The sequence below is a fragment of the Cervus canadensis genome, chromosome 25, assembly GCF_019320065.1.
Source record: "Cervus canadensis isolate Bull #8, Minnesota chromosome 25, ASM1932006v1, whole genome shotgun sequence".
Classification (NCBI taxonomy): Eukaryota; Metazoa; Chordata; class Mammalia; order Artiodactyla; family Cervidae; genus Cervus; species Cervus canadensis.
The window spans coordinates 20,928,817-20,949,216 of NC_057410.1; the positions used below are offsets into that span (position 1 = coordinate 20,928,817).

Consider the following 20,400-nt stretch of genomic DNA (forward strand, 5'->3'; position numbering starts at 1 on the left):
TATGTAATGGGAGAATTGGGTATACACCTAAGACTTTCTCTTGTTCTCACTGTAACTAAATAAAATCCAAACTCCTCACTGAGTTGCAGAAGATCCATCACCATCTTGACACTGCCTAACGCCAGCCTCATCTCAGAACACCCCGCTGCTCTTTACCTATCTATCACGTGCCCCTGGAGAATGACAACCTATATCTGACTTCAAGATCTTTGTTTTAGCTTTATCCAATGCCTGGAATGTTCTTGCTCAATCGTCACATAGCAGAATGGCCTTCCCTGAACATCTCATCTATACACACCTGCCCACCTCAGGTCTTCACCGTTATCCTGCAGGACAGTTGTTACTACCTAAAATCATTGCTATTAAAAGGTTTTTTTATCCATCTTTCCCCACTAGATTGTAAAACTAAATAAGAAAAGGGACTCTAATCCCAATTTGCTGCTTGGTTCCCAGGCATGTAGATCAGTGCCCAGCATGTGACTGGTACTCAATTAATAGATATTAAATGCACCACCACCACCACCAAAAGAATGTAAAGTTGATATTCATCTAATGCGATCTTTTATTCATTCAACTATATTTATTGTCTCCTATGTATAAGATACAGATAAGAAAATGGCAAATGGCACTCCAGTATTCTTGCCTGGGAAATCTCATGGAGAGAGAAGCCTAACGGGCTATGGTCCATGGGGTTGCAGAGTCAGACGTGACATAGCGACTCAACAACAGTATAAATCGAGATATGTTATGTGTAAGATAACTTGCTAGGTACTTCCTAATACTAAAATTTTAAAATAGAATTCTTCAAATTGGGAGTTTGGGGTTAACAAACATAAGCTACTATGTGTGAAATAGGTAAACAGCAGAGACCATCCATATAGCATAGGGAATTATACTCAGTATCTTGGAATAACTATACATATATGTGTGTGTGTATTCCTGAAACACTTTGCTATACATTTGAAACTAACACAATATTATAAATTAACTACACTTCAATTAAACAAACATAAAACAAAAAATATTTTAAAAAGGTGCAAAGAAAAAAATTTCAAATATCAGAAGGAAAATCATAACCCATAAGTGATTTATCTCCCAAATATACAAACAGATCATGCAGCTCAATATTAAAAAAAAAAACCCCAATCAAAAAATGGGTGGAATATCTAAATACACATTCTTTCAAAGAAGACATATAGATGGTCAACTGGCGCATAAAAAGATGTCCATCGTCGCTAATTATTTGAGAAATGCAAATCAAAACAACAATGAAGTATCACCTCATACCATTGAGAATGGCCATCATCAAAAAATCTACAAACAATAAATGTTAGAGAGGGTGTAGGGAAAAGGGAACCCACCTACACTGTTGGGAAGGTAAATTGGTACAGCCACTATGGAGAACAGTATGGAAGTTCCTTCAAAAACTAAACATAGAACTACCATATGATCCAGCAATCCCACTCCTGGGTGTATATCTGGAGAAAACCATAATTTGAAAAGATACATGCACCCCAGTGTTCACTGTAGCCCTATTTACAACAACCAGAACATGGAACCAGCCTAAATGTCCATCAGCAGAGGAGTGGATAAAGATGTGGTACCTAAATACAATGGAATATTACTCAGCCATATAAAAAAAAATGAAATAATTCCATATGCAGTGCATTGGATGGCCCTAGAGATTGTCATACTGAGTGAAGTCAGCCAGAGAAAGACAAATATCATATGACGTCACTTATATGTAGAATCTAAAGAAAGTGAAAATGAAGTTGCTCAGTTGTGTCTGACTCTTTGCCACCCCCATGGACTGTAGCCTACCAGGCTCCTCCGTCCATGGAATTCTCCAGGGAAGAATACTGGAGTGGGTTGCCATTTCCTTTTCCAGGGGATCTTCCCGACCCAGGGAAGATCAAACCCGGGTCCTTTTCCAGAGGATCTTCCCAACCCAGGGAAGATCAAACCCGGGTCTCCTGCATTGCAGGCAGACGCTTTACCCTCTGAGTCACCAGGGAAGGCATAGAATCTAAAAAAGGATACAAATGAACTTATCTGCAGAACAGAAATAGAGTCACAGATGTAGAAAACAAACTGGTGGCTATCAGGGGCAGTCGGGGGTGGCGGGGGGGGGGAGGGGGGAGGGATAAATTGGGAGGATGGACTGACGGACACACTACTATATATACAATAGGTAACTAATAAAGACCTATTATATAGCACAGGGAACCCTACTCAGCGCTCTGTAATGGCCTACACGGGGGGAAAAGCTAAAACAGAGTGGGTGTGTATGTGTATGGCTGACTCTTAGTTTGCAGCACATGTGAAACTAACACAACACTGCCAGTCAACTGTATTCCAATCATTTTTCTTGTTTAAGAAGGATAATCAAACCCTAAAAGTGTAAAACTCCAGTGTTGGACTTTAACTTTGAGATCATCTAGTGCAGCTTCTTATCCTGCACAGGCCAGAACTAAGGGAGAGAGAGAACAGCGTCTTGCCCAAGATAACACACACTTTCTCTGTGTTTCTTGAAATGAAGTTGCTAAGGCAGATCCTGAATAGAATATTTATAGCACTAACATATGACGTTTGTTTCCCACCAATGTAGTATAATTTACTATTATAATTATAAACACTATTACTATGATTCTTACTACTACCTCTACTAAACTATGGTGTAGATGTGATGCAACATTTTATTTCCTACACATGTGACTGACTGTGTCTAAAACACATACCAAATCCTTTAAAAACCAAATAATCAGATCAATTCAGTCACCCAAATACATAAATTCCATCAACTCTTTATCAATGGACAGACTATCACCTGCTTAAACAAGCTGACAATAAAAATCAAGGACTACAGCCCCAAACAGTTGAATCAGCAGTCCCATAAAAGATATAATCACATACTGAGGCAAATATATTGAACTGATGATTTAATTTTGTGTGTAAGTTAAGGCTTGCAGTGCCTCACACAGCACCTGTAACAGTGGAGTCAATAACTACTGAATTTAATACGGTACAAATACTAAGTAACTATCAAATAGCAGCCAGACAGATGGATGAAGGGAAGAATGATTTGATTCATTAAACCTTCCAGCACTAGGCGTGTTCTGTCTGCTTCATTCCTGTCATTGTGCTTGTAGCTGTTGACCTTTCTGGCATCATTTAGGGCAGCAAAGAATTTTTAGGGTTTGGGTTAATATAGGTAGAAGGAAGTAAGGTTTCTTGGGGCTTCCCTGGTAGCTCAGCTGGTAAAAAAACCCGCCTGCAGTGCGGGAGGCCTGGCTTTGATCCCTGGATTGGGAAGATCCCCGGAGGAGGTCATAGCAACTCACTCCAGTATTCTTGCCTGGAGAATCCCATGGACAGAGGGGCCTGGAGGGCTACAGTCCACGGGGTCGCAAAGAGTCAGACACAGCTGAGTGACTAAGCAGAGTGCAGCACAGCAAGCTTTCTTGGGGCTTCCCAGGTGGCGTCAGTGGTAAAGAATCTGCCTGCCAATGCAGGAGACACAGGAGACACAGGTTCGATCCCTGGGTCGGGTAGATCCCTGTAGAAGGGAATGGCAACCCACTCCAGGATTCTTGCCTGGAGAATCCTACGGACAGAGAAGTCGTCCACAGGGTCACCAAGAGTCGGACACGACTGAAGTGATGTAGCCTGCATGCACGCATAAGCTTTCTTAGGGCTTCCTGGGTGGCTCAGTGGCAAAGAATTTGCCTGCCAATGCAGGAGATGCAAGAGATGCAGTTTCAATCCCTAGGCTGAGAAAATCCCCTGAAGGAGGAAATGGAGCAACTCTTTCCAGTATTCGTCCCTGGAAAATTCCATGGACAGAGGAGCCTGGCGGACTACAGTCCATGGGTCACAAAGAGTCAGACAGGACTTAAGGACTGAGTATGACATAACTTCCTTAAGGCTTATTTGTGAAGCCTATGAAGACTTTACCCATATCCATTTCTTCTAAATGACCGTCTAGCTACATTTTAGAGATATTCCCAGCTGTGCTTCCTTTAATAACTTTTACATACTTTGCAACAGAATAAGTAGAAAATCTCCCCCAATAAATAACACAGAAAGCTCTCCAGCTGTCAGTTTACCAAGTATTTTTTAAAACATATCTTTTAAGAAGATAACAATGTTTTGAAATAGAAATATTTCATCTTTTAACTAAGTCTGTTGGAAGGTAATGAATTTGGTAAGTAATTTTTAAAGTAATACAATCAAGTCCTCCCAGTAGAGCCACAGTAGCCTGTACTTCGTATACGCAGAAAGTGACACGGCCGAAAGATAAAGGGTGAAAGGAAGGAAGAAAAAGGAACTTCCTTTTCACCCGAGAGATGCTCTGCTTGCTGCCTGTATCATAATAACAAATCTGCTTTGCAAAAGCCCTTTTACTGTGCCCTAAGTAGAACAGAAAGTCTAAGTTATTCCTTACACATTAAGAACATAATATTTCATATTAAATTTGAAGACCAGACCAAGAGCCACATGACATGGTAATTACATACACAATATAAGTACGTGGTTGAAATGGTTAACAGGCTTTCATTTGCATTCACATCCTGGCCTCAACTCACTGGCTGCCTGACTCTTGTTATATTATCCAATTTCTCTAAGACTCAGTGTTTTTCATCTATGAAAGCCTGCTCCATATGGTACCTGCTCCATACTATTATTGTGTGAGTCAAATACTTGCTTGATGTGCCTGACACATAGTAGATCTTTTGGAAAAGTAATTGGTAGTAGTAATAATGAGAGTATAAAAGGCTTAAATACGTCAATCACCAACTAAAAGCACAAACATATCCACTAATGTGAATTTAGCGATTTTAAATTTAACCAGAGCGTTTCTACCCACTCATCACTACACGATCCATATAGGAGTAAATGGACAGAAGTGAACCACAATCTGGACTCTTCTACAAGAGTTTTCTAATTAGCACATTAACGAATTCACTCCTCACAAATGTGCAATTCATAAATACAAACTGTCTCAGACATTGACAACTTAAGTGATTTAATAAATAGAAATGCATTACAAGCTCACTGCAATTAGACATAATTAAGAATTTATGTAATTTATTTGTTTTCTCTTCATGTTGGATGTTTTAAATTGAATAAATTTATTATTCTAACAGAGAAAATATGTCAGGCATTAATTAAAATCTTCAGCATTTGGGGTCAATATGTTACTTTCATTCAATGGGCCCAATAATACCAAAGTAAATCTAAAAAATAATTTGCTTCCCAAATTTTTAAAATCTAAGTAATGTTGAAGCTGAAGCTCCAATAATTTGGACACTTGATTTGAAGAGCCGACTCATTAGAAAAGCCCCTGATGCTGGGAAAGATTGAAGGCAGGAGGAGAAGGGGACAACAGAGGACGAGGTGGTTGGATGATATCACCAACTCAATGGACATGACTTTGAGGAAGCTCCAGAAGATGGTGAAGGACAGGGAAGCCTAGCATGCTACAGTCCATGGGGTCACAAAGAGTCAGACACGACTGAGCAACTGAACAACAACAAAGTCTACGAAACATTTCTTTAGCAGCAATCTTTTATTTTTCACATTTAGAGGATTCTATGAAAGCAGCAGTGAAGTTTTATTTTCCTGAGTCATTCATTCATTCAGTGGCTAAGCCGTGTCCAACTCTCTGCGGCCCCATTGACTGTAGACCACCAGGATCCTCTGGCCATGGGGTTTCCCAAGCAAGAATACTGGAGTGGGTTGCCATTTCCTTCTCTAGGGGATCTCCCTAACCCAGCAATCTCAAACCGCAACTCCTGCATTGGCAGGCATTGGCAGGAGGATTCTTTACAACTGAGCCACTATGGAAGCCCTTTTTCCTGAGCGGATCCAATTAAAACCGTGCTTTACACATAAAAGGGATTCTAGATCACTATTATAAATGTGATTCAACTGCAAATTCATATGCAAATTTGGGGAAGCCTTTAAAGTCAAATTGAGAAACTGTTTAGAACAAACCTGAGAATGCAATTCAACTCCAAAATATTTAGTCAAAATATGAGTCCTCTAAGATGGTTTTCCACAGGAGTATAAACAACAACAACAACAAATGCCAAGTGAATTCAACAACTTACTCTCAACACCCACACTACAAGTAGTATTGAAGAACATTAAAATTTTATCCATAATGCTTTAAAAAAAAATCCTAATTCATATTTGAGTTAGACTGTGTCTAACAAATTTTCTTTCTCTTGATAAACAACCGTTTAAAGAAAAATAATGCAAAAAAAAAACCACAATATGAATCTTATTTCTGGTAATTATTCATTGTGTACTAATGCCTATTGTTGACTATAATATGGTTATTCCTATGGACCTCTTTAAAATCAGATAGTAAATCTGGTCTTTTATGAAGTGACAATCTTAAATACTTTCTTCTATGTCACTTTTATACGTAAAGAAAGAGAGGGAGGGGCAGATACTTTAAAAAATAAAATAAAACCCTGGGTTGCTAACTCCAAATAATCGAAAGGACTACAGCGCCATCTTGTGGAATAAAGTATCTAATTAGCAAACTGCTAGATACCATTAGGAAAAAAGTGACTGAATACCTTGGCCACGGACTGTAGTTTCTTTCCGTGGTGAGTTTAGTTGCTAAGTAGTGTCTGACTCTTGCAGCCCCATGAACTGTAGCCCACCAGGCTCCTCTGTCCAAGAAATTTCCTGCATTGTAGGTGGATTTTTTTTTTTTACCGCTGAGTCATCAGGGAAGTTTCTTCCAATGATGTACTATTTTAAAACGCTAAGTCTGGAATGTCTGTCATACAGCAAAGGATGGTATAAGACTAGAGGATTAACATATATAATACAGAAATCAGGTGATTTTTGTCTGTTTTGGATAGAGAGAAATACAAGGTTAATATCGTTATTAGAGGTTGCTCTGAAACCAAAGAAAGAATCTGAAAAGAGAAAGGGAAAAAGGGGATGAAAAAGGAATAGTGCTGCAGGTCTTGGCTTTTCTGGGCTTCCCTGGTGACTCAGCAGTGAAGAATATGCCTGCAGTGCAGGAGATCTGGGTTTGATCCGTGGGTTGGGAAGATTCCTGGAGTAGGAAATGGCAACTCACTTAAGTATTCTTGCCTAGAGAATTCCATGGACAGAGGAGCCTGATAGGCTACAGTCCATAGGGCTGCAAAGCTGAACATGACTGAGCAATTAAACCGCCATCGTTGGGAGGCTACAATATGCCTAGAACTTGGTAGGCATGAGTAGTGAAAGATGACTGATATACACAGTCCCTCCCTAAGTACATTTAGGAAACTAGTGAAGAACACAGATCATTTCAAGGTGGAGGAAATGCTGAGGAAGGCCTCTCCAAGAGTTGCTGTCCATAGTACATGGAATAGAACCTTAAGAGGTAAGAGAAAGAGAAGAAAATTTTTCACTCCTTCTCCCAGAACAGTGGATAGAACCAAATGCCAAAACCCTGGGTGAATCCTATCCTATAATGTACTTTTCAAAGTACTTTACAGATGACTGTGTATCCCACACAAACCCGAAAAAAAAACATTGCTGTTCAGTTACTAAGTCATGTCAGACTCTTTGCAACCCCATGGACTGCAGCACTCCAGGCTCCTCTGTCTTTTACCATCTCCAGAGCTTGCTCAAACTCATGTGCATTGAGTCAGTGATGTCATCCAACCATCTCCTCCTCTGATGTCCTCTTCTCCTCAATCTTTCCCAGCATCAGGGTCCTTTCTAATGAGTCGGCGGTTTGCATCGGGTGGCCAAAGTATTGGAGCTTCAGCTTTAGCAACAGTCCTTCCAATGAATATTCAGGGTTGATTTCGTTTAGGATTAACTTGTTTGATCTCCTTGCTGTCCACGGAACTCTCAAGAGTCTTCTCCATCACCACAGTTCGAAAGCAGCAATTCTTCAGCACTCAGCCTTCTTCATGGTCCATAAAAGGTTAGAGCACAGATATCCCTTCTATGGAATTAAACAACTTCTTCCTCTGTGGCCCCATAACAATATGCTCGTGACCAAATATGGAACTTAACTCCTTATGAATAATTCTGAGCAATACTCACCCGCCTGCTTCTCTTAAGACTGGGAGTTCTTTGAATATCAAGATTGTCTTTCTCACCCTATTATACTTAACACCAACCATAGTGGATACTCAATGCTTAACACGTTTGTTGAGTTGAATTGGTTATATTTTATGATCGTATCCATGTCTGGCCACAGTGATAAGCGCATGGGTAAGATGATTCAGGCATTCCTTAAGTTACAGGAGCAGCCCTAACCAATAGTGATGCTGATTTGTTTCTAAGGCTGTCATTTACAAAGCTCTTGTTTTGGGATTTTCAGGCCTGAGTCTATTTTTAAAACTCCATCTCCTGAACAAAGGCAGTGGATAAAAGAAAATTTGTTTCTGTATCTACATGTTTTTAACTTATGGGTGGGGAACTTGAGGGTGAATTTTTCTTAAATGTTCTAAATTTTCTTTTTTAATCAAATAAAAATCTAAAAATGTAGCTCACTTTCTTGCTAGAGAACTAAAAGATAAAAGCAAGGAAAAATAATATTATCCAAGAAGATGACAAATCTCTCAGTGTGGTACATTTCCCTCCTCCTCACCTCTGCCTTCTCTCAACTCTTAGCTCTCACTCCTCAGCCCCCACCCCTCACCTGGACTCTATTTTTTTTTACCTAAAATATTAACACAGAATAACAAAAGAATTAGCAGCAGCCACAGAAGGAGATGGGCTTCCCTTGTGGCTCAGCTGGTAAAGAATCCGCCTGCAACGCAGGAGACCTGGGTTTGATCCCTGGGTTGGGAAGATCCCCTGGAGAAGGGAAGGACAACCTACTCCAGTATTCTGGCCTAGAGAATTCCATGGACTGTATAGTCCATGGAGTCGCAAAGAGTCAGACATGACTAAGCGACTAACACACACAGAGGGAGACTTTGTTAGAAATCATTAACACCAAACAATCTGGAATCCAACCTCTGTCTCATTTGACTAACTTTTATTTCCATTTTATTTGGCCACACTTAGGCACTCACCTCAAGATATCCATATTAGTGTTCTTGATGGCAACAAGAAACAAAGCTCACTAACTTGTAACCAGCAAATGGAAGTAAAGATGTCCAGAGAAACCACTGTTAAACAAGTTCAGCTTCTTATTTCAGAAGTGTCCTATACTCGCTGTATGCTTGGATACTAAAACAGAGAAGGCTTTACAATAGAGGGAAAGATAGTCATTTAAATAAATGATGTTGGGAAAACTGGACAGCGATGTGAAAAACAATGAAATTAGAACGCTCTCTAACATCATAGATAAAAATTAAGACAAAATGGATTAAGGACCTAAATGCAAGACTGTATACCAAAAAGCTCTAAACACTCTTTCATATCAATCACAGTAATATCTTTTTTGATCTGTCTCCTAGAGTAATGGAAATAAAAACAAAAATAAGTGAGACAATTAAACTCAAAAGCTTTCATACAAAGGAAACCATAAACAAAATGAAAAGACAACCCACAGGATGGGAGAAAATATTTGTAAATGATGCAATCAACAAGGGATTAATCTCCAAAATGTATAAAGAGTTCATGCAGCTCAAAGTAAAAAAATACAACACCAAATCAAAAAAATGGGCAGAAGACCTAAATAAACTTTTCTCCAAAGAAGACATATAGATGGCCAAGAGGCACATGAAAAGCAAAGCAAAACCACAATGAGATGTCACCTCACATCTCTCAGCATGACCATCATCAGAAAGTCTACAAACAATAAATGTTGAAAAGGGTGTGGAAAACAAGGGAACATTCCAACACTGCTGGCTGGAATGTAAACTGGTACAGTCACTATGGAAAGCAGTGTGGAGAAAACTAAAGATAGAACTACCATATGATCTAGCAATCCTACTCCTCGGCATATATCCAAAGAAAACCATGGTTTGAAAGGCTATATGCACCCCAGTGTTCACTATAGCACTGTTTACAATAGCCAAGACATGGAAGCAACCTATATGTCCATCAACAGATGAATGGATAAAGAGGTGATATACATATACAATGGAATATTACTCAGCCACAAAAAAGGATGAAATAACACCATCTGCAGCAACATGGATGGACCTGGAGATTATCATGTTGTTGTTGTTGTTTAATTGCTAAGTCATGTCTGAGTCTTTTGCGACCCCATGGACTGTAGCCCGCCAGGTTCCTCTAAGATTTCCCAGGGAAAAATACTGAAGTGGGTTGCCATTTCCTTCTCCAGGGAATCTTCCCAGCCAGGGATCAAGGATCAAACCCGTGTTTCCTGCACTGCAGGCAGATTCTTTACCATTGAGTCAAATAAATCGTAATTCAATATAAAATTAAAATTTTTAAAAAATACAATAAGGAATGTTACCAGTGTGATTGTTCTACATGTATGTAGATCAAGTACCTAATTCCCTAATTCAGCAACTTTATTTTTAAGCAAGGGCCAACAGTTTTATAAACTGATTTGTAAAGAAGAAATGCTTCAGCAATCATTAAATGAAAGAAAAAAATCTTGACGTGAAATAATTCTTACAGTTTTCTATAGGGTCAAGAATTTACACATCTACATGTAAAATGCAATGCTGAAATGGGGAACAGTCATTATAACACACAGCCAGTCTCTATAGTTTAAATGTTTTCAGGTTGTACTCTTGCAACACAAAGTGCTAAGTGTTACAAGTGCTCATATTACAATCTATTTTTAACTCCTACTTCTGGTTAAAGGAGGGAATAACACAAAAGGTTCAGGAATGGTATCTGGCGCTGAATTGTTTCCTTCTCTTTTCCCTTTCAAAGTAAGAGGACTAGGAGCATATTTCTCATTTTCTTGGAAAAATTATCAAACCTGTCTGAATCTCAGTTTCTTCGGGATAGGAAAATAACACTGCCTCACCCAGTTATTGAAAGAAATAAAAGATATAACAGATGTAAATAGTTAATTGTAAACAGTTGCTCAGTAAAGAGTAGTTATCACTATTGGCACTGCTATTGATGATATTTTTTAGAGTTGTTTGTTATAAACTATCTATCCAAACTTCTAATCTTTACAATATTCACCAAATTAAACTCTAAATAGACAAACTCTCAGATCTCTTAGGTGCTATACAGAAAACCTCAAAGGTGATTAAGGACATTTATGATTACATGTTTCTAAAATACATTTGTTCAAAGCTTCAGCTTTGGGATTTTAACAATAAAGTGAATTATCCACCTATATTCTAGTTCGTTCTTCATCAAAAATGACTTTCCAAAAAGAAAATCCCATTTTACCAATATAAAAATTCTAGTAGTGGCTGGTTGAAATATTTGAGATCTTGTTGAAAAGGAGCTCTTGGGGTAGTTAAGTTGAAAATGCCAAGGAAAGATAATTTCATGCTATTTTTTTTCCCCACAATTTTCCACTTTAACATCTTTTAAACTTATAATTTAGCTACACATTATTTTTTTTATTGTATTTCAGTCTTGGAGGCAGGTAGAAATTAATCAACCAACCAAAGACCTGGAACTACCAAGAATTCTGGTTCTCGTTCTAGTACTGATTTAGTTCTGAAATTACCATTAATTAAATTATGGTAATAACTTGAGCACTTTCAGGACTGTATTGGCAAGGACTCCTCTGCTTCATCTTTGTATATCCCCTCTCTTTCTCGCCTTTTCAGTGCTCACATAACACTTATGGAACTGAATTTATCACAGTGAAATTGCTTCCATCAGACAATCAGACTATTAATAAAATTTAACAAAAAATAATCATAAATGACTTTCCTACAAAGTATGCTTATTTTCTTTTTCACAACACAGTTCTAACTGCCTTATAAAAGCCTATGAAATTAATTTCTCCTGGTTTCAGTCACTCTGATCTCTTGAGCAAACCCAAGGGAGCAAGGACTGAGTTCTGGAGAACTCTGTTGTTTAAAATGCAGTTAAAAGTTCAAAGAAGAACCCAGTCAAGGGCACTGAGAAGAAAGGTAGATGATAAATCAAAACAGTATAATTTCCTAAAGCCAAGTTTTTTAAAAAGGTTCAATAAAGAGGGCATGGTCAGTTGTGTTAGACACTAATGACAAGCAGAGTAAGATGAGGACTGAGACTGGATGACCCAATTTGACAAGATGGAAGCCAACGCTGGCCCACAAAGGTATGGTTTCAGGTGGAATAGTGAAATTGAAAATTTGATTAGAATTGCCACAAGTATGGGAGCTGAGACTGTGGAAATACTGAGGTTTGCTATAAAGGATGGTAAATAAGTTGGTAGCCACAGAGGGCATAGAAGCAAGGGAGGTTTCTTTTCTCCTTTTGTTTAAGATTGTTGATTAATAACAGAGTACATTATAAAGAAGTCTGAATGACCAAGAGTTGATGCTTTTGAACTGTGGTGTGGGAGAAGGCTCTTGAGAGTCCCCTGGACTGCAAGGAGATCAAACCAGTCAATCCTAAAGAAAACCAACCCTGAATATTCGTTGGAAGAACTGATGCTGAAGCTGAAGCTCCAATACTTTGGCCACCTGATGTGAAGAAAAGACCCTGATGCTAGGAAAGATTGAAGGTAGGAGCAGAGGGGACGACAGAGAACGAGATGGTTGGATGGCATCACTGATTCAATGGACGTGAGTTTGAGCAAGCTCCAGGAGATGGTGAAGGGCTGGCATGTTGCTGTCCATGGGGCACAAAGAGTCAAACATGACTGAGAGACTAAACAACAACATAATAGCAGAGAAAAAAGAAGACATGTAATGATGCAAGACAGAGAAGATGCAATTACAGCAGTAGAGTTCGTGATAAAGTGAAAATTAATGGAATCCAGTGAATAAGTAAAGGATTTTCCTAAAATAAAGAGATGCTTTCATTGCCTCTGAAGGCTACAGATGTGGGTGGGCTGGTTGGTGGGAAAACAGCTTTACCTTCTGATTGCATCTGCTTTCCCAGTGAGATAAGAAGCAAAATCATCCACTGATAGTGAGGAGCAGGGAAGAGGAGTTGAAAATTTGAGAAGAAAAAGGTGTGAAATAGTGATCTCTGAAGAGAGAAAATAAATCAATAAGGAAATGGGCACTGTGGTGCTGAAACTGCATTAAGACCCACTGAGACACACAGTCATAAAATATAAAAGCGATCAGTCAGAATTGTTAGATGTTTTTCTCCAGCCATCAACTCCAAGCTTGGGAAACATTTATTGAATGTTTATCATCTGCCAAGCACTGCCTAAGCATCTTACCTTTATTAATATTGTGATCCCACAACAACCCTATGAGTTGGGCACTCATGAGAAAACTGAGGTACAGAGATGTTAAGAAACTTTTCCAAGGCCACGTAGCTAATAAATATTGGACCCAGGATTTAAGGAGAGCACATCTTTAGCCACTAAACTACCATATTTTTATGTAAATTGTTAGGATTAAGCAATATTGATTTCTACCATTTAAGTAAGGCAGAGAGGGACGCAAGGAAGGCATGGATTGGAAGCACTGTTGTAATCAAAGAATTATCATAGAGACAGTGAACTGGAAAGAGAGGAGAGGTGGTTGATGACTGGGATGTTAGAAACTGAGATTTTGAGAGCTGTATAGTTATTCATAATGACAAAATCTAAAGTGTGACCGTAAGAATTGGCAATGAAGCTCGGGGAGAAGGATAGGGAAAATACTGTAAAAGAAAAGGTCAGGGAACTAAAAAATATTCAGACATTGGATGGATTTTCCACATGAACAGGAGTAGTGATGGAAAGAAGAATGTAAATTAGATGTTAAATTCTTCACCAAATGAGGAAGACGGACCAGGAGATTACTGCAAGAAGTAAGGACATACGTAGTCAGTAGCCTTACTCCAAATATAGGTTACCAACCTGGCCCAGTTTGCCTAGAACTTGCCCAGTTTTAATACTGAAAGTCCTACATCCTGGACCTCCATGAGCTAAAGATTTTGAGAGAGAAGAAAGAATGAGCTATTTCCTGAAAGATGCAATAAAAACATAATACCAGCTCCATCTCCAGGCTCTGTGTGGTAATGGATGTTTTAAATTTTAAATTAAAATAAAACTGTCATGTGCCAGGTAAAACTACTTTATTTAACTCCTCATCTCAGAATAGGATGCTTTGCTCACATTCACTAATTTGTTCAAGGCAAAGATTTCCAACTCATTTTCCTCCCATTTTGCCTGACCTGTTCCCTTAAGGGCAGTGATCCTGTTTCCTATCTCATCAAAACTATTATGCTCTAAAAGCTAGAGCTAATTTCCTATTATCAATCAGTGTTCTAAGTGCCTGAAGAGGTCCGATGGAAAATATTGTTTGGCTGACAAAATCATATCCCACTAAAGAGCGTGAGCACTTGGGAAATGACTGATATTGCAATATCACCTTAATCCCCCATTCTGAGATGAGAAATATCTCTGCTGCAGTAAGATCTGCGTCTCCCACCCCACTATTTCAAAGACTTCTAGGTTAGGGAATGGAGAACCACAGCATTTCACAGATAGGAAAAACCTGAAAGACACTTAAGGCGTGACTAAAGAGTCATGGAAACAATCTTCTTTGATTGAATCCTTGCATGATCTTTCCACTCAGATAATGCACTAAAGAGTTTCGCCTGGCTGCAAATACTGCATGATATTTTCCAATTTGTTTTATTACATGGACAAAATCTGTGGCATATCAAATGATTTCAAAATAGTATGTGCAAAGAGAAAGGCTGAAAGAATAATTGAAAAATAATCCAAAAGTTGCAATGAGAACATTAGGCTGGTCTGAGCTGTCTTCCAGGTCTTTCTTGCCTTTTAACTGTACTCTTCTTCCTCCTTGCTCCTATCACTAAATTTATCAAAAGCAAAGCCTATATTTCTTCAGCTCCAACTCATTCCTTGGCTTGCAATCTGACATCAGCCCACATTCTCTAAAAATGTCACTAATTACTAATTTAATAGTCATTTCTAAGAAAATCCCAGTTTCCTATACTTGGTGCTAGTGGTAAAGAACCTGCCTGCCAATGCAGGAGACGTAAAAGACGTGGGTTCAATCCCTGGGTCAGGAAGATCCCCTGGAGAAGGAAATGGCAACTCACTCCAATACTCTTGCCTGGAGAATCCCATGGACAGAGGGGCCTGGTGGGCTACAGTCCATGGGGTCTCAAAAGAGTCAGACATGACTGAAGCAACTTAATACTTTTATTATTTTGAGCATATAAGGAATGAACTATGTAACTAAATATGAGCTAATTTTTGTAGTATGTGTGTTAGTTATACACATTATAAATCTAAAAAAAAGTCCTTTGATAGAAACCATACATCCTAATTTGAGGTTTAGACTTTGATCTTTATAAATTTAGCACCCATCCCTCCTTGAAATTTCAGCAACACTTAAAATCATTTGCTATCTCTTCTTGAAATTATCTCACCCCGTCCTATTTTTCAAACTTAACTGTCAACTTATCCTACTTATCCTACCTCCACCAGAGGTCTGACTTCCTTCTCATTGAGTTCTACAATCATAGTAGCTTCTCAATTGTCTTAATTGCCAACTTCTGATTTATCTAGAATATTATTGCCTAATTAATCTTCCAAACTCAATGTTAAAACATCCTTTATCCAGAAATCTTTAAGAGCCTCCTACTGTTCGGCAAGATTTATGTATTTCGTTGATGATACTCATCTTACAATCAAATCACACCTCTTAGATCCTAAAATCAGAAATAAGAAAGTCATGAATAATCAAAAATAAAATAAAAATAAAAATTACCTTGGAAAAGTCCTTCGACAGGCATTCCACTGGACAGCACGAGTTTGTTCAGCACAACAAGTTTTTCCTCCAGCATTGGAACAGATTCCTGTTTCTTTGGTTGAGCACCAGATGAAGTAGTTGGCTTGCTTTTAGGGTCCATTATATATGAAAAATGCATATATGCATATCTTTAAAAGTTAGAATCACACTCAGCTCAGTGATATGCTTGAATTTGAGAGGCCCCACAGAACAGAGACATGAGGGAACCACAGATTCACGTCTTTCCTGACTTACTTACTTCAGGTAATCATTGAATGATGGACAGTATTGCCAGCACCATTTAAGTTGTCATTTTTCTATTTTATTTCTGGGATTTCTTAGTTTGCTTCTGTTTTGCTAAGATGATGGAAGTCTACTGCTACATCCTCTTTAAAAGTTATCTAGATACTTTACTTCTCCCCGCAGACTCTAAGGTTTGGAATCATGTCATATTCTTATTTGTGTATTCTACAGCACTTAACACTGTTAATTGGTCTATTTTAAATATAATAATAAAATAATATCAATAAACTCCAGTGGAGGTAGTAAAATAGACTTATAATTGCTATCTATATTTGATAGCCAAAATACATATGTTAAAGTAAACATATATTTAAGTAGACATATGTTTATGTTTCAAAATAATAAGAATAATCTAGAGTTAACTGTATTAAATTAATGCGACCCTATAGACTGTAGCCCACCAGGTTCTTCTGTCCATGGGGTTTTCTAGGCAAGAATACTGCAGTGGGTTGCCATTTCCTCTGCCAGGGGATCTTTCCGACCCAGGGATCGAACCCATGTTTCCTGCGTCTCCTACATTTGGCCGGCAGATTCTTTACCGCTGAGCCACCATGGAAGCCATTAAGTTAATAATAAGGAAATTACTGTACTAGGTCATCATGATTATATTAAAATCAAGGGAAATTTTACATACCTACATTAGAATATGTAAGGCTTGCCAATGTTATTTTAAATATACACTATAAATACACCCCCAAGATATCCCAGAAATCATAATTATACCACCCTATATAATCAAAGGGTGTCACTAGAGCTATTCAAATATTTACCTTGGGGAAGTCGATGTTCAGAGCTGCTTCTGGGAATCAATTTAAATAAACTACCCTGTGCATTTTGACGGACATAAGAAAATAAAGTTTGGACTGGCTGCCACATCGTCTAGATACCTGTATTGGATTCTTCCTGAAATTTAGTGATAGACTCTACCCTGTAGCATCCGAAAGTGCACACTTGGCAAGTTTGAGAAGTCATCTTGAGTTGGGGCAGTGCTTGTGGACATACCCCAGAAGGCACCCAAAGGGAAGTATGAGGGCGACTCTCGGTGGTGTCACACAGCCTTTCTTCCCTGGGCAACACCCGCGGGGCTTGGAGAATGTTCCTGGGAACATAGATCCCCCGAGGCAAGGTTAGCGCTTCTAACTGACCACTAGAGGGCTCAGGGGGATCGTTAATGCACGCTGCCCTCTGCGGGTCGCGGAAGGAAACAGCTCCAGGGCTGTGAGGAAATTCACTTGCCGACACCAACCAGCATCCGGCACCGAGGCTGAAATACTGGAACATAGAGAGATGGACCTCAGTTATTTGAAGCTAGGTGAAGATGTCTTCTGGGTCACTAATGACTGACTTGCTTAGTCGAGAAACAAATTCCCACCTAGAAATTTTTACCTGTATTCGAATGTGTTGCCCTGAAGGAGGAAAACTGAATGTCAGAATTAGAAAATAATAAAATATAATATATACTGGCTTTGAGATTAGACAGATGTATTCAAATTCCAGCTTGGCCGTTTACTAGCATGATATGATGAATAATGTATTTGATCTCTCTAATTTTCAGTTTCCTTATCTGGAAAAGGAATAGTGTTTGGTAGAGACGGTACTTCAAAAACAAATATTCGATGAAGGAAGTTGTACTTGTTTTTTATTTTTATTTAACTTAATACAACTGGAATCTCTGAGACTCTGGGAGTATTCAGTGCTGTCTCCAGCTACCTTTGATGAAATCTGGCATTTCTGTCAGGATCCATCCAGACTCCAGACCAGTAAGAACCAGACCTGGTGAAACGTGAGGTGCCCCTGAAAAATCTACTGCTCCTAAACCTGCTGTGTTTTGTACTTTGGGCGTTGAGGTTTAAGATTTCTGATGAATATCAGATGGTAGCCTATCTTTCTAACCTTTTCCCACTTATGTAGTCAATATGTTTAACTGGAACTTTCATCTGCATGTCTGATACCTCAGGTTCCTCAACGGACGTGTGGCCTCATCATGAATTACAGACGCCAGAACCAGCAGTAGGGATATAGTGGGAGGATCAACCTACCTACCTAACCAACCCCCTGCCAGTTTCACCTGATACTGATCTCTGTACCTAGGCCCTGTGAAAAGGACATGTGCTTAGAGCTTTGCACTTTAGTTTTTTCTTTCCATCTTCTTTTTCTTGTAATAGTAATGGATTTCCACTGGTCCACCTGTTTTACTCATCTGGAGTCCCAAATAGCCAGGAGCATGTATTTTCAGAATATCAACATGGGAGGTAAGTGGTATGGTAATTACTTAATGGCCCAAGAATTGCAAAGGATAATAAATAGTCCTTACATGTAATACACTAAAATTTAGACCTTGTTAGACCTCAAAGTGTCTAATAGATGGACACTGATATTCATCTTAAAGTATTTAAAGTACTTCCATCTCCTCTCTGGTCTCACTTTAGTAGTCTACGCTACATAAAAGATATTGATTTATAAATTAATGAATTTTTGAGGAAGAAAATTTATTTGACTGGATGTTTGTCAATATTGCTATTTAAAAAACTGCTCAAATACTGCACTGGTACATTTTGTCCTACAAAAATAAGCACTCTATCATTATGTGAAACAGAGAATTTGCCATAGCGGTTAATTATAAAAACTAGTCTTTGAATTACATTGAATTAAACATCAAAGGATTAAATGCCAGAAACGGTAACAACAGAGTTTTTTCATTTCCATTCAGTTATGAAACGGTAACTCTGGAAAATGTTTTTCTAGGCGTTTACTGCTTTTTCAAGTCACTGTCATCAAATTTTGACATAAACTATTTCAGGCACCCAATTTAGAAAACAAGCAGCTATTAAATGTCCAAAATGTCTATTGCCATAGATGGTTTAATAAGAGAATAATGTTAATGTGTTAGTCTCTACCTGCTTCTAAAAAGGTAGGCAGTTCAAGGTGTGTTTATTCATTTTTACAAATATATTTCCCTATTCTGTCAAAAAGAGAAGCATAACTCAATTGAAGCACATCAGAACTGTGCTTCCTTATACCATATAATGTGACAAACTGTAAATAAAATGAACTTTTTATGAATACATTATGCATGGGGCATGTTCCCAGGGTTGCATATAAAGAGTATTTTAATGACATACATTTTTCTAGGTAACCGAAAGCAAGCTGCTATTTCAACAATCCATAGACTGCATATAAAGCAATTTTAAAGTGTCCTAGCACAAATTCAGCAACCTTGGCACCTGAAATATTGACATGACAACACGGTAACCTTCATCTAGAAAATTATCCCCTTAGGAAATTATGTTGGCCACGATAGACTTCTTTTTAATACTTCAAGTATTTATTGTCATATGAGTAGAATGTCTATTTCAGATTTCTTCATGTGGCATCTATCACGGCATGTCCTTTAGCTATAAATGCACATATACAATTATTATTTGATAGTTATATGAACAATTAGAAAACACATAATAGAACCCAAAATTGTATAATTTAGTAGGGAAAATAGCAAACAAAAAACCATGCATAATGTAAAAATGATCACAATACAGTTTATTAAAAGGCTGGATTTAAATAAAGAATAATCTTGATTTCTCAGAAAGAAAAAAATATATTTTTAGAAAACTCTGGAAGGAATTCAAGAAAATGTTAGTAATAGATATCTTTTGTGGGGGTGCATATTCTTTCTTTGTATCTTTCTGTATTTTTACATTCTCTACCATAAACGTTCATTGTTTTTTGGGGACAAAATAACATTCCTTTTAAACAAACCTACCAAATGCCAAGCTCCATTCTAGGTGCTAGGTGTACAGCAGAAAACAAAAAACTAAGTCCCAGCCCTATTCATAGAGATGTTCTTCAAGGGGGTGTGGGGTTGGGGCAGGGAGTGACAGACAGTAACCAAATAAATGTGTAAATAAATATAATATTAGTGTTATGAAGGGGGAAAAGCACCTTAAGAAGATAGGGAAACACAGGGAATGGGCAAGTGTGATTTTATACCGGGTGGTCAGGGAAGGCTTTGCTAATGTGTCAACATATAGGAAGGGACGAGGAGCAGAAAGCGAAGAGCACAGAGTGATCTAGGAAGAAAAAACAAGTGAAAAATCCATGATGCAGAAGTGTATTGGCATGTTTGAGGAAGGGTGAGAGGTGGGGTTCAGAGTGAGCTGGTATGAAATAGTATGTAATGAGCTCAGAGGAGTAGCCCGGAATCAGGGCAAGACATCATCTTAGGGAGACCATGTGGGCCTTTATTTGATTAGAGATGAAGCAGAAGATAGATAGTTTACAACTGGACTCCTATTCACTCCTCCTGGAATGA

General features: G+C 38.4%; 1 protein-coding gene across 1 annotated transcript in view; it reads right to left on the bottom strand.

Moving 5' to 3' along the window:
* NELL2 (neural EGFL like 2) overlaps positions 1-16,984 on the bottom strand; it is a 438,955-nt gene extending 421,971 nt beyond the window's left edge. Inside the window, exons 1-2 of the mRNA XM_043447184.1 lie at positions 16,862-16,984; positions 15,768-15,895 (exon numbers count right to left, since the gene is read on the bottom strand). The gene's annotated coding sequence lies outside the window, so the exon portion shown is untranslated. The remainder of the gene's footprint in view (positions 1-15,767; positions 15,896-16,861) is intronic.
* Between the last annotated feature and the right edge of the window lie 3,416 nt (positions 16,985-20,400).